The sequence below is a fragment of the Orycteropus afer genome, unplaced genomic scaffold (genome assembly GCF_000298275.1).
Source record: "Orycteropus afer afer isolate SDZICR_OR568_19922 unplaced genomic scaffold, OryAfe1.0 scaffold00294, whole genome shotgun sequence".
NCBI classification, from domain to species: Eukaryota; Metazoa; Chordata; class Mammalia; order Tubulidentata; family Orycteropodidae; genus Orycteropus; species Orycteropus afer.
In genome coordinates, this window is record NW_006921881.1 from 2010361 (window position 1) to 2023164 (window position 12804).

Here is a 12804-nt window from a genome sequence, read left to right on the forward strand (position 1 = left end):
TAGAACTAAATTACTTTCCTAAATGTAATTTAGGAAGTCATTCCTGGATGGTGGGTTTTATTTCGTAGTCTCCATATGGAGCTCTGAGAACTGTGAAATAAAGAATCATCCTAGTAAGCTGATTGTAAAATATGCCCATCCTTTGTGGCTGTAGTGTGTTTGCACAGCTATACCAGTGATGTGTTGGTAAATATTTAACAATTGGCTCTCCAGGGGCAAAGGGTTGGGGAGGGGAGAATAAAAGTCTTGATTTATAGCATTTATTCATTTCTATGTTCAAATACTTTCACTATAGCCTGTTTCAAGGTACCAATGGGATATCACTGAACGCATAGTTGAGTGGAGATGCAGAGGCTCTCACAAACCAGTATGAACCAGTTCCCATGTGATTTATATATATATATATTGATTACATACACACACACACACATGTTGTTGTTGTTGTTGTTATGTGCTGTCGAGTCAGACCCGACTCATAGCAACCCCTCCTTAGGTTTCTGAGGCAGTATCACCATGGAAGTAGATTGCTCAACCTTCCTTCTGAGGAGTCAAGTGGTTAGCACTTAACTGCTAACCACCAGCCTTCTGGTTAGCAGTCAAGTGCCTTAGGCACTATGCTACCAGAGCTCCCCCTGACACACATACACACACGTATATATAATGATTTATATCCTGCTCCATTCCTCAAATGTGAGGTAATTAACTGAAACTATGGGAAAAATACAAATAAATGTAAAAATCAGAATAAGAAAAATAAATATGTGTCAGAAAAATGATCAAGACCAGAATACAGAGATGAAATGTGAAGCCAGAGAGTAGCTTTCATGGATGCCATAAGGACTTGCAGAGGTATTGTGAGTATCAGAAGCTTATTAGATATAAGACAGTCAGAAGCCTGAATGTGGAAGGCTGAACATTTTCATCTTTTCCGTTCTCTGTATGTTTATGTCCCTTTCATTCTCTTTCAATATTTAGTGAGATGTCCTGATAGTTCCAGTCTATCAGGTGAGCTGAGGAGAATCAAGGAAAGAGTATTCATCTCTACTTCTGCAAAACCATCCAAAGGGAAGAAATGTCTCATGTATGCTAGTTCCCAACTGAATTGATGCTGACTCATGGCAACCCCATGTATGCACAGTAGAACAGCACTTCATAGGGTTTTCAAGGCTATGGCCTTTTGAAAGCAGATCAAGTCTTTTCTTCTGAGGTGCCCTGATGTGTTTGAACTGCCAACCTTTCAGTTAGTAGCTGAGCATGTAACCATTTGCACTACCCAGGGACTCCTTGTCCCATGGATAAGAAGTATTAAAATCTGTAATAAAAGTAAGAAAATAGAGGGCCTAAAGAGTGCTCCCTCCCTGAGATTCTTCTTACAGTGCTAAAATATTCTAACTTCCAATTTGTTTTATTAAGAGAAGCAATTTTCTTTAAATACTTTCTTCTCTTTTTCTCCTATCAACATACTTTCCATTCACTTTGTCCTCCACTTCATATTTTTCCTCATCTTTCTACTTTCCTCTACATCTATCATTTTCTCTTACTGACTTTTTCCTGGTCTTTATATCATGTTCTGTGATTCTTCCTACCACCCCAACTTTTAAACTCTTATATCATTCTTAATATCTGAATAGTGCTATTTCCATTAATTCCACTCTCACTCATGAGTTATATTTTCATGCATATTGCTCCACCAACCCATTCCATATACTCACCAGGCAAAAACTGAGTCCTATTAACAGTCCAACACCGACCACGGTAGCAGCCAAAGAAATGAGGATGATGACCCACGGCTCCAAATATCCACTTGGCTTAATCATATTTGTTGGTGTGTGGCTCACACTAACCATGTTTGTGCCTGTGGTCACTGAGCCTGTTTTATGGGAGGTGGTGCTGGTTTCACAAATGGTGGTTGGCTCATGGATAGATCTTGGTCTGGAGGTGCTCATACCTGGAGCTGAGGTGGTAGATGATGTTCCAGTAGTGGATGTGTCTAGGGATGTTCCAGGGATGATAGAGCTGATAGTAGGTATCATAGAGTCCATTTCAGAGGCTGAAGTGATAGAGATGGGAGGGGATGATTTGTGTCCAGTAGTCTTGGTGCCTGGGGAAAATGCAACAAAAATAATCTATTTCTAGGATGGAATAACAGAGGTAGGTTTAACTGTCAGAGTAGAGATGACTGACTCAGATTCACCTGTGAGTATGATTACTAAATGTTATGGATTAAATTATGTCTCCCATACCCCCAAATTGTGTGTTATAAATCTTAATCTTTATATCTATGGTTATAATCCCATTTGGAAATAGTTTTTGGTTATGTCAATGAGACAGTATTAGTGTAGGTTATGTCATAAGTCAATCTTTTTTGAGATATAAAGAGATTAAACAAGCAAGTGAGCAAACAGAGATGGAGGAAGAGAAATACCCAAGCCAGATGAAGATAGCCCAGGAGCAGAAACTCAAAAAAGACAAGGACCTTCCTCCAGAGCTGGTAGACAAAGACCTTCCTCACAATAGCTGGCACCTTGAATTCAGACTTCTGGTCTCCTAAATGTGAGAAAATAAATTTGTATTTCTTAAAGCCACCCACCTGTGGTAATTTGGTTATAGCAACATTAGGTAACTAAGACACCAGAGTAGAAATGGTTGTGCTTGTTGCAGAGGTAGTAGAATACAATCTATTGGTCATGGTGGTGTTGGCGGTGGATTGAGTGAAAAGGAGTAGAATTTGTTACTATTTTAGCATTGGTCATTGAAGCAGAAGTGGTTGCACTTGGAGAAAAGATGATAGATTCTGATTCAACAGTGATTGTGTGGCTGCTGGAGAAAGAAGAAGAATCAGACACCCTGAAGACATAGTGGTGACTGTGACAGAGGATTAGATAAAGGTGGCTGGACATGGAGCAAAAAGCGAGAAAAATCTCATGTACTAAGTATAATGAGTTTGACAGAGTTAGAAGATGATCAGGGAAAAAAGATATGACCATGAGAAAGCAGTATTGGGCAACAAGCTATTTATTGGGGTGGACACATTGACAGCTGCATGCAGGGAACAGTCCCCTCCCCTTCTCCCCCTCCCCTACACCAGGAAGTTTGCCAGAGCCAAGTGGCACTGGGAGCCACAAGAGGAGGACAGCAAGAAAATATTCAGGGAATAGAAGTGGTGAGGCTTATGTATGCCTATTCTCTGCCCTTATGCAGCAAGGTAGAGAGTTTCTGAGTCAGAGAGCTCCAAAGGACAGACACAACTGGGGTTCTTTATAACTAAAGTTTTTTTTTTTTTTAAATTTATCTAGGGTTAGCAGATGTTGGGCATAGTATTGTGGGGTATGTAAAGCAGGCAGGCTTTAAGTGGCTAAACATCTGCATATTTGGACTACTTTCTAAACAATTGGAGGTGTACAAATTTGAGTTTGGTGCCAGCAGACTCTTTTTTGGTTAATGAGCCTCAGCTTAAACAAGAAGTAAACAACCTGGAGCAAATGGATAGAGGCCACTTTTGTCTCATTTATATGTGATAACAAGGGTGGTGATCATTGGAACAGATGTGGGTAGACGTAGGGTAAGAGATGATTGGCTCTAATGCAGTGGCAGTTGTGTACGTGGTGATTTTGACTGAGCAGAGTTGTGGTGGCTGTGGTTGGGATTAATTATGTGGTGGCATATTATGTGGTTGGCATATTAATGTGGTGGTAATTAATTGTTGGAATGTTGTTGTTGTTGTTGTTATGTGCCATTGAGTTGGACCCGACTCATAGCGATCCCTCTTTGGGTTTCTGAGGCGGTATCACTATTGAAGTAGATTGCCCAACCTTCCTTCTGAGGAGTGGCTGGTGGGTTTGAACCACCAACCTTCGGGTTAACAGTCAAGTGCTTTAGGCACTATGCTACCAGAGATAGATATAAATATGTTTAAGGTAGAGATGATTAAATTTGAAACATTTAGGTAGTTGTGGTAATGTGGCTTGAGGAGTAATAGTCATGCTGGGTTAGGAGATCTAGAAGCTCTTATAACTTTGATGTTAAATGGATGTGGTCAAAGCACATGATAGAATCTGATACAGCTCTGGTGTTTGTTGCCTGAGTGAAAATGAATAAACTAAGAGCAGAGGTAGAATCACTGATGTAATAGTAAAGAGACAAAATTGGAGTGCTAGGAAGTACACATAGAAGAATCAGGAGGAAAAAAGTGGCTGTGGTAAATGAAGTTGAAATTGATTACAAAATATTACCTTTTAAGGCTGTACTGGAGGGTACAATGCTTGTCAAGATAGTAGAGGCAGAAGACACTGGTGCTGTCGAAACAGTTGAGGTAGCCGGAGTAATAGCAGATGCATCACTTCTCCCAGAAGTAGTTGTTGGGGTGCCCAGAGACACCTCACTTGTTATGCCAGCTGTGGGCAGAGTGTTGAGGGAAGACACACTACTTGTCTCACCAATTGTATTCAGCATGTGAGGAGAGGATGCTTTCTCTGTTGTATGAGCTGTTGTCCAAGCTTCTAGGGGAGGTGTCTCATTTGTGATAGTTGTGATCACATGAGTTGGGGAGAACTTGTCACCTGTTATGGTGGCTGTGGTTGAGGTGTCTGATGAGACGGTATCACTTTTTTGTTTGGATGTGATCACAGAGGACATACTACTCATTATATTGGCTGTAGATAGGGGGATTGGAGAGGAGGTACTACTTGCTGTGCCACCAGTCACACTGCTGGAAGAGGACATGTCACCTATAGTGGTGGCTGTGGCTGAGGTGTCCAATGAGATGTCACTTGTTGGGTTGGATGTGGTCATGGAGGATGCACCTCTGGTCATGCTGGCTGTATTCTGGGTGGCTGAGTTGGGAGTCCCATTTATGACACTGGTCAGATGGCTGGAAGACATGTCATCTGTTGTAGTGGCTGTGGTTGGAATGTCCAATGAGGAGGTATCACTTTTTTGGTGGGATGTTGTGATGGAGGACACATCACTGATCATAATTGTTGGATTCTGGGTGGCTGGGGAGGACATCCCACTTGTGACACTGATCAGACTGCTGAAGTAGGACATATCACCTGTTGTGCTGGCTGTTGTTGGGGTATCATATGAGGAAGCACCAGTCTTTGGGTTTGGTGTGAACATGGAGGACACACCACTGGTCATACTGGGTATATTGTGGCTGGCTGGGAAGGATGACCCACTTGTGACACTGGTCAGACTGCTAGAGGTAGACATGTCACCTGTTGTGCTGGCAGTGGTTGAAGTGTCATATGAGGAGATGTTGCTTGTTGGGTTTGTTGTAATCACAGAGGATGCATCACTGTTCTTATTGGCTGTGTTATAGGCGGTTGGAGTCTGCATCCCACTTGTGACACTGGTTAGACTGCTCGAGGAGGGCATATCACCTGTTGTGCTGGTTGTGGTTAGAGTGTCTGATGAGGAGGCATCACTTTTTGGGTTTAGTGTGGTCATGGAGGACACACTACTGGTTATACTGGCTATATTCTGGATGGTTGGAGAGTACGTCTCACTTGCTGTGACGCTGGTTAGACTGGTGGAATAGGCCATGTCACCTGTTGTGTTGGCAGTGGCTGGGGTGTTCCATGACGAGACATCACTTTTTTGATTTTGTGTGGTCATGAACAGTGCACTACTGGTCACACTGGCTGTATTCTGGATAGTTAGGGAGGACATCCCATTAGTTATGACACTGGTCAGACTGCTGGAGTAGGACATGGCACCTGTTGTGCTGGCTGTGGCTGGGGTGTCTGATGAGGAGGCATCAATTTTTGTGATTGGTGTGGTCATGAAGGTCACACTGCTGGTCATATTGTCTATAGTCTGCATGGTTGGAGAGTACACCTCACTTGTTGTGACACTGGTTAGACTGCTGGAATAGGACATGTCATCTATTGTGCTGGCTGTGGTTGGGTTGTCTAATGAAGAGGTGTCACTTCTTGGGTTTGGTGTGGTCATGGACAACACAGCACTGGTTGTACTGGCTGTATTCTGGATGGCTGGAGAGGATGTCCCACTCTCTGTGACACTGGTTAGACTGGTGGAATAGGACATGTCACCTGGTGTGCTAGCTGTGGTTGGGATATCATATGAGGAAGCATCAGTCTTTGGGTTTGATGTGGTCATGGAGGACACACCACTGGTCTTACTGGGTGAATTCTGGATGGTTGAAGAGGACACCTTACTTGCTATAACACTGGTCAGAATGCTGGAGTATGACATGTCACCTGTTGTGCTGGCTGTGGCTGCAGTGTCCAACGAGGAGGCATCACTTCTTGGGTTTGTTGTAGTCATGGACAGTATACCACTGGTCCTACTGGCTGTATTCTGGATGGTTGGAGAGGATGTCTCACTTGCTGTGATGTAGGTTAGACTGCTGGAATAGGACATGTCACCTGGTGTACTAGCTGTGGTTGGGGTATCATATGAGGAAGCATCAGTCTTTGGGTTTGATGTGGTCATGGAGGACACACCATTGGTCTTACTGGGTGTATTCTGGATGGTTGGAGAGGATGTCCCACTCACTGTGACACTGGTCAGACTGCTGGAATAAGACATGTCATCTGGTGTGCTAGCTGTGGTTGGGGTATCATATGTGGAAGCATCAGTCTTTGGGTTTGATGTGGTCATGGAAGACACACAACTGGTCTTACTGGGTATATTCTGGATGGTTGGAGAGGATGTCCCACTTGTGACACTAGTCAGACTGCTAGAGGTGGACATGTCACCTGTTGTGCTGGCAGTGGTTTGAGTGATATATGAGGTGTCACTTTTTGAGTTTGTTGTAATTGCAGAGGATGTATCACTAGTCTTATTGGCTGTGTTATAGATGGTTGGAGTCTGCATCCCACTTTTGACACTGGTTAGACTGCTTGAGGAGGACATATCACCTGTTGTACTGGTTGTGGTTAGAGTATTTGATAAGGAGGCATCGCTCTTTGGGTTTAGTGTGGTCACGGAGGACACACTACTGGTTATATTGGCTGTATTCTGGATGGTTGCAGAGGACATCCCATTTGCTGTGACACTTGTCAGACTACTAGAGGAGGGCATGCCTCCTGTTGTGGTGGCTGTTGTTAGGGTGTCATATGAGGAAGTGTCACTTTTTGGGTTTGATGTAGTCATCGAGGACACACCACTAGCCGTACTGACTGTATTCTGAGTGTTTGGGGAGTATATCCCACTTGTTATGATGTTGGTTAGACTTGAGGAGGACACGCCACCTGCTGTGTTGGCTGTGGTTTGGGTGTCTGATGAAGAGGTACTACTTCTTGGTCTGGCTGTGTTCCAGGTGGATGTGTGGCTTTTCCCTGTAATATGCAGTGGGAATTTATGATCATATATAACAACATTTCTCCAGCTTTCTTTCTTTCTTTTTTGCTCTTCAATAGCTCTATCTGCTTTTTTGAAATTTAAAAATCAGTATTATCCTTGGCTTTCATAGTACATGGCCTTGACTTTCTTGCAGTCCTTCTAATATGTTACTAAAATATGTATTTACCTTTTTCCTATTGATATGTATTTTCTCACTTTCCTTTGTGACTGTTTTATCTTTATCTGGTTAGGGCTTTTTAGTTTTTTCTTTGATTGCTTTTTATTTGTTCAAGTAACAACATTCACTAACTTTGTGTCTCTGTTTTGCTCTGAAATCATGATTTAATTATGCCATTGACATAATTGGCATGATCTCATTCTTGTCAAGCTTAAAATGTCATTCAATATAAAATTTGTTTGTAAATATTTATGGAGCTTTTATTCAAAATCTGGAAAAAATTAAAATACCCCTTAACTGGTTAATGGATAAGCACACTATGGTATATCCATACGATAGAATACTAACTACTCAGCCACAAAAAGGAACAAATTACTGATGCATGCAATAACAGAATTTCAAATGAATTTGTCCAAGTGAAAGAAGCTGGACTCAAAAAGTTATATATTGAGGAGTTCACTCATATGACTTCTGGAAAAGTTAAAACAATTGGGTAGAAAACAGATCAGAAGTTTCCAGGGGATTGGCTGAGGTGAGAAGTTGGCTACAAAGAGTCCTGAGGAAAATCTGAGGGGTAGTAGAAATATTCTGTGTTTAGATTATAATAGTGGTTACATGGATAAACATTTGTCATAACTCATGGAACTGTATATCAAAAGGTGTGAATGTTTTTGTTTGTAAATTATCCCCTAATTTAAAAAACCATACACATTAAGCAAGCAATGGATAAAGATAATTAAAATATTGTACATTATTTTTTTCTTGAAACAAATCAAACCTATTGCCATAGAATCAATTCCAACTCATAATGAGCCTATAGACAGAGTAGAATTGTCCCATAGGTTTCCAAGGCTGTAATCTTTACAGAAGCAGACTGCCACATCTTTTTCTCATGGGTGGCTAGTGGATTAAAATTTCTGACCTTCCAGGTAATAGCTGAGTGCTTAAACATTATGCCACCAAGGAGAAATCAAGGACAACTGTTTATGGAGCTTTAGCAATGAATTGGATGTTGGTTCTATTTATTCAAATTCCAATCCCTTCTCCCCCAGTGGTGGTTGGAAATGATGGATTTGGACATTCTGAGTTTGATATACCTATTAGACATCCAGGGGCTCTGGTAGCGTAGTGCCTAAGGCACTTGACTGCTAACCAGAGGCTGGCGGTTCAAACCCACCAGCCACTCCTCGGAAGGAAGGTTGGGCAATCTACTTCCGTAGTAATACTGCCTCAGAAACCCAAGGAGGGGCGCTATGAGTCGGGTCCAACTCAATGGCACATAACAACACAACAACATGAGACATCCAAGAGGCTATGTCCAGTAGGCAGTTAGATGCCTGAGCTTAGATCTCAAGAGACATCACACGAAGAGACATAAAATTCTGAGTCTATTGAATATAAATTGTCTTCAAAGGCATGAGGATGGGGAAAATCTGTGGGGAGAGTATATCTGGAGAAGAGGTCTCTGAATCATACCTCAGTAAAATGCATCATTCAGAGGTCAAGTATAGGAGGAAGAGCCAGGAAATGAACATGAGAAGGAGCAGCCAGTAAGGTGAGAAGAAAATTCTAAATGATGATATCAAGGAAGCCAAGAGAATAGAGGCTCTATAGAAAAATATGGTGGTTAACTGAATTGATTGCTGCAAAGAGGTCAAGTAAGACAGGAGACTGAGGAGTTCATTGGATGGTGGGACAATATGGAGAAATTGTTTATCTTACTGAGAAGCAGTTTTGCATGATGGGGCAGACTTCTGTTGGTGTGGACAGAAGAGTGAGTGGATATTCATGGGGCCTTGAAGATTTCACAGGACATTCAAAAATAGAGAATAACAGAAGTCTTAACCCAAAAAGGATAAAGAACTAGAGAGAGAACAACAGCAGAGGGGATATATTTTTAAAATGTAGAAAAATAGATAGCAGGTAGATGAGTGGTAACTCTCCAACAGATCAGAGAAAGCTGAAACATGCAGGCCTGCATGGGGGCAAGGAAGATTCAACCATTGGTAAATAATTCACTCTGTGGAATCCTGGAAAGTTTCAGGAATTGCCACCAGGTTCCTCTGAAACTATGGGTGCTGTCTGTGACTACATACAGGAGGAATAGTTGAAATACAATGCTGCTAGATACCATCCCCTAGCCTAGATACCTTCTTCCACTCAAGTAGTTAGGTGAATAAATCTTTCTCCCTCACATAAGCCTGGGGTTTGTCCCTGGAGATACTGAATTGAAGAAGTTCTGGACCAGGGATTCCAAGCACTGCTGAGTGCAGGATTAAAAAGTTGTACTTAAACCATACGATTAAGTGAATGGCTACACACTGAACTGTAAAATCCACATTGCTTCTAGCCCTATTCAGCTTCCAGGACATTGGCAGCTATGCTTATATTATACTCTTAGTTAGGAGTCTGGAGAATTTTTCTTGTAGATGGCGATTAGCCCATATGAGAAAAGACCTGCAGATACTGACATTTTGAGGTTCTCTCCAATCAAAGCTGCCGGGTCTCTGCCAAGTTACCCTACAACTAAGTCCACCAGTTAAAAGAATCCACCCATGCACACAGAGCTTCTAGTCATTAATGTAACTGTCTCATTCTCAAATACAAATGACATTCTGGGATCACCAGATAGTTGAGGAAGAGTTTTTAAGATTAAATAGAGACCTGCAGTATAGTGAATTACTATTATATGGTCCTTATAGCTACTCTCTTGTGACTCCTACAAAATGATTGAGTGGGACTATGCAAATAAGATGCTTGTGGCCTACCAAGAGGGTTGGACAATTTTACTCGGTGCATGGAACCCTTGTGGAGGTGGGACCATGCAAATAGGGTGCATAAAAGCCTTGTAGGAGATTGCTGGGTTTTACCATCCTGGTAAGCTTTTAAAGGGCACCAATTCCAGAGGCTAAGAGGGGACTTTACTACCATCAAAAAGAAGGGCTAGGAGCAGAGCATGTCTTTTGGACCCAGTGTCCCTGCACTAACCTCCAAAGCCTGGGAGACAGAAAGTTGTAACACTGAAGACAATGCAAGACAAGAAGCAGTAGCAAGAAAACAGTAAAAGCAGAACCGGAAGACCAATGTGAGATGGTGCAGTGGGCTTCCTGGCCCATGGACTGAGGTGGCTCCAGTGGGCTTTTCCATCCACAAAGTGAGTTAAAGAGCTGAGAGCCTTTGGGCAGGAGGTTTGCTGGTGGAGCGCTCTGGGCACTTACTAGTGGAGCTAAAGAACTCTGTAACACTTGCCCAATCAGAGTACAGGCCAGGGCTGAGAGGAGCTTGGCCTGAGAGGGTTAAGCGGTGACCTGCACAACTGATAGGGAGTGAGTACAGCAGAGAGAAGGGCTTGTTTTCTTGCATGTCCCAGGGGAGCTGAGAGAGCTGTCCTGCAGTGAAGAAGGGAAGAATGTGTTCTCCACTTCAGGGGAGCCCTTCAGAAGGCTTTGCCTACATACCTCCTGATCCTGATCCTTAGTTGTAGTATGTTGAGCCTCATCTTGAGTTGTACCTATTACTTCCCTAATAAACCCTATAATCATGAGTATGATATGTGAGTTCTGTGTGACCACTGCAATGAATTAGTGAACACCGAGAGAAGTAACAATTGCTGGTGGGAGGGACAGCTGGTGTGAGAATTGGTGAAAAGGTTGGAGACTGAAGAAATCTCTTACATTCATCTCATAGGAATCAGTTTTGGGCTGATCTTGATTCTCCTTTCTCTCCCTGAAGTTAGAGGAAGTCTGACTCCAAGCCATTTTTACAGACCCAAACAAGTATCTTTTTGAAGCGAGTTCAAAGACAACTGAGACAATGCAGAGAGCAAAAACAACTTCAAATGTCCTCATCAAGATAACAGAAAATGTATCAATCACCCATGGGAAAACCAACCAATCAACAAACACATAAAAGATGCCATTTAAAAAAAGAAGATACAGAGAAACAAAGAGATCTCTTTAAATTGATTTAAAAAAAAAACGCACTGCCATCAAGTTGGATCCGACTCATAGCGACCCCTCCTTGGGTTTCCAAGGTGGTATCGCTATGGAAGTGGATTGCCCAATCTTCCTTCCGAGGAGTGGCTGGTGGGTTTGAACCACCAGCCTTCTGGTTAGCAGTCAAATGCCCTAGGCACTACACCACCAAAGCTTCAATAAATTGATAAAGAAAAATTTTCGAAATTCACCAGAGAGATTAGAAGAACTCAAAAGCTAAGGTAATTGCCCCAAAAGGAAAATAAAATTATAAAGTTGGAAGACAAAACAAGAAATTAGAGTGTCATATCAAGAAGGTAAAAAATACAAATGATAATATTGCCAGAAGGACAACAGAGAAAAAGATAGGAGGCAATTACCAAAGAAAAAAATGAAAGAAAATCTCCCAGAACTGAAAGACATGATTTTCTACTGTATGAATTTGTGACACAATGAAAGTAGAATCCATATATTTTACTATATTTTAGAACAACACCAATGGTTTTAAAAAAATTGCAAACCTTTCAGAGAAAGAAAAAAAAAGTCTTTTACAAATGACCAGTAATCAAAATAGTATGAGACTTCTCAGTCTAGAATGGAAAAACAATGGATGAATGCCTTCAAAATTCTGATGGAAAACGGTTTCCAATCTAGAATTCTATGACCAGCTGAACTATGAATCAAATATGAGGCTAGAATAAAGATATTTTCAGACATACAAGATCTGAAGACTATTAGATCCATTTTTCTCTTCTTCTTCGGTATGTAGCTAGATTACATTTCTCAACCTGTCTTACAGCTGGGTATGGCTACATGACCAAGCCCTAGTCAGAGGACTGTGAAGGGAAGGGATGTATCTAATTTTCACCTCATTTGATTAAGAAAAAATCCTAGTTCCTGGATTTTTTGACCTTCTACTCTTCTATTAGGAGCTCTGGTAGCATAGTGCCTAAGGCACTTGACTATTAACCAGAAGGTTGGCGGTTCAAACCCACCAGCCACTCTTCAGAAGGAAGGTTGGGCAATCTACTTCTGTAGTGATACTGTCTCAGAAACCCAAGGAGGGGTCACTATGAGTTGGGCCTGACTCGATGGCACATAACAACAAGAACAACAACTCTTCCATTTGGCTGATCTGGTGATAACATTGGAAACAATTTTTGAAGATGGCAGAGCCACCTTCACCCTGGTGTTTTGTTGTTGTTATGTGCTGTTGAGTCAGCTCCGACTCATAGAGACCCCTCCTTGGGTTTCCGAGGTGGTATCACTACGGAAGTAGATTACCCAACCTTCCTTCTGAGGAGTGGCTGGTGGGTTTGAACCACCAGCCTTGTGATTAGCAGC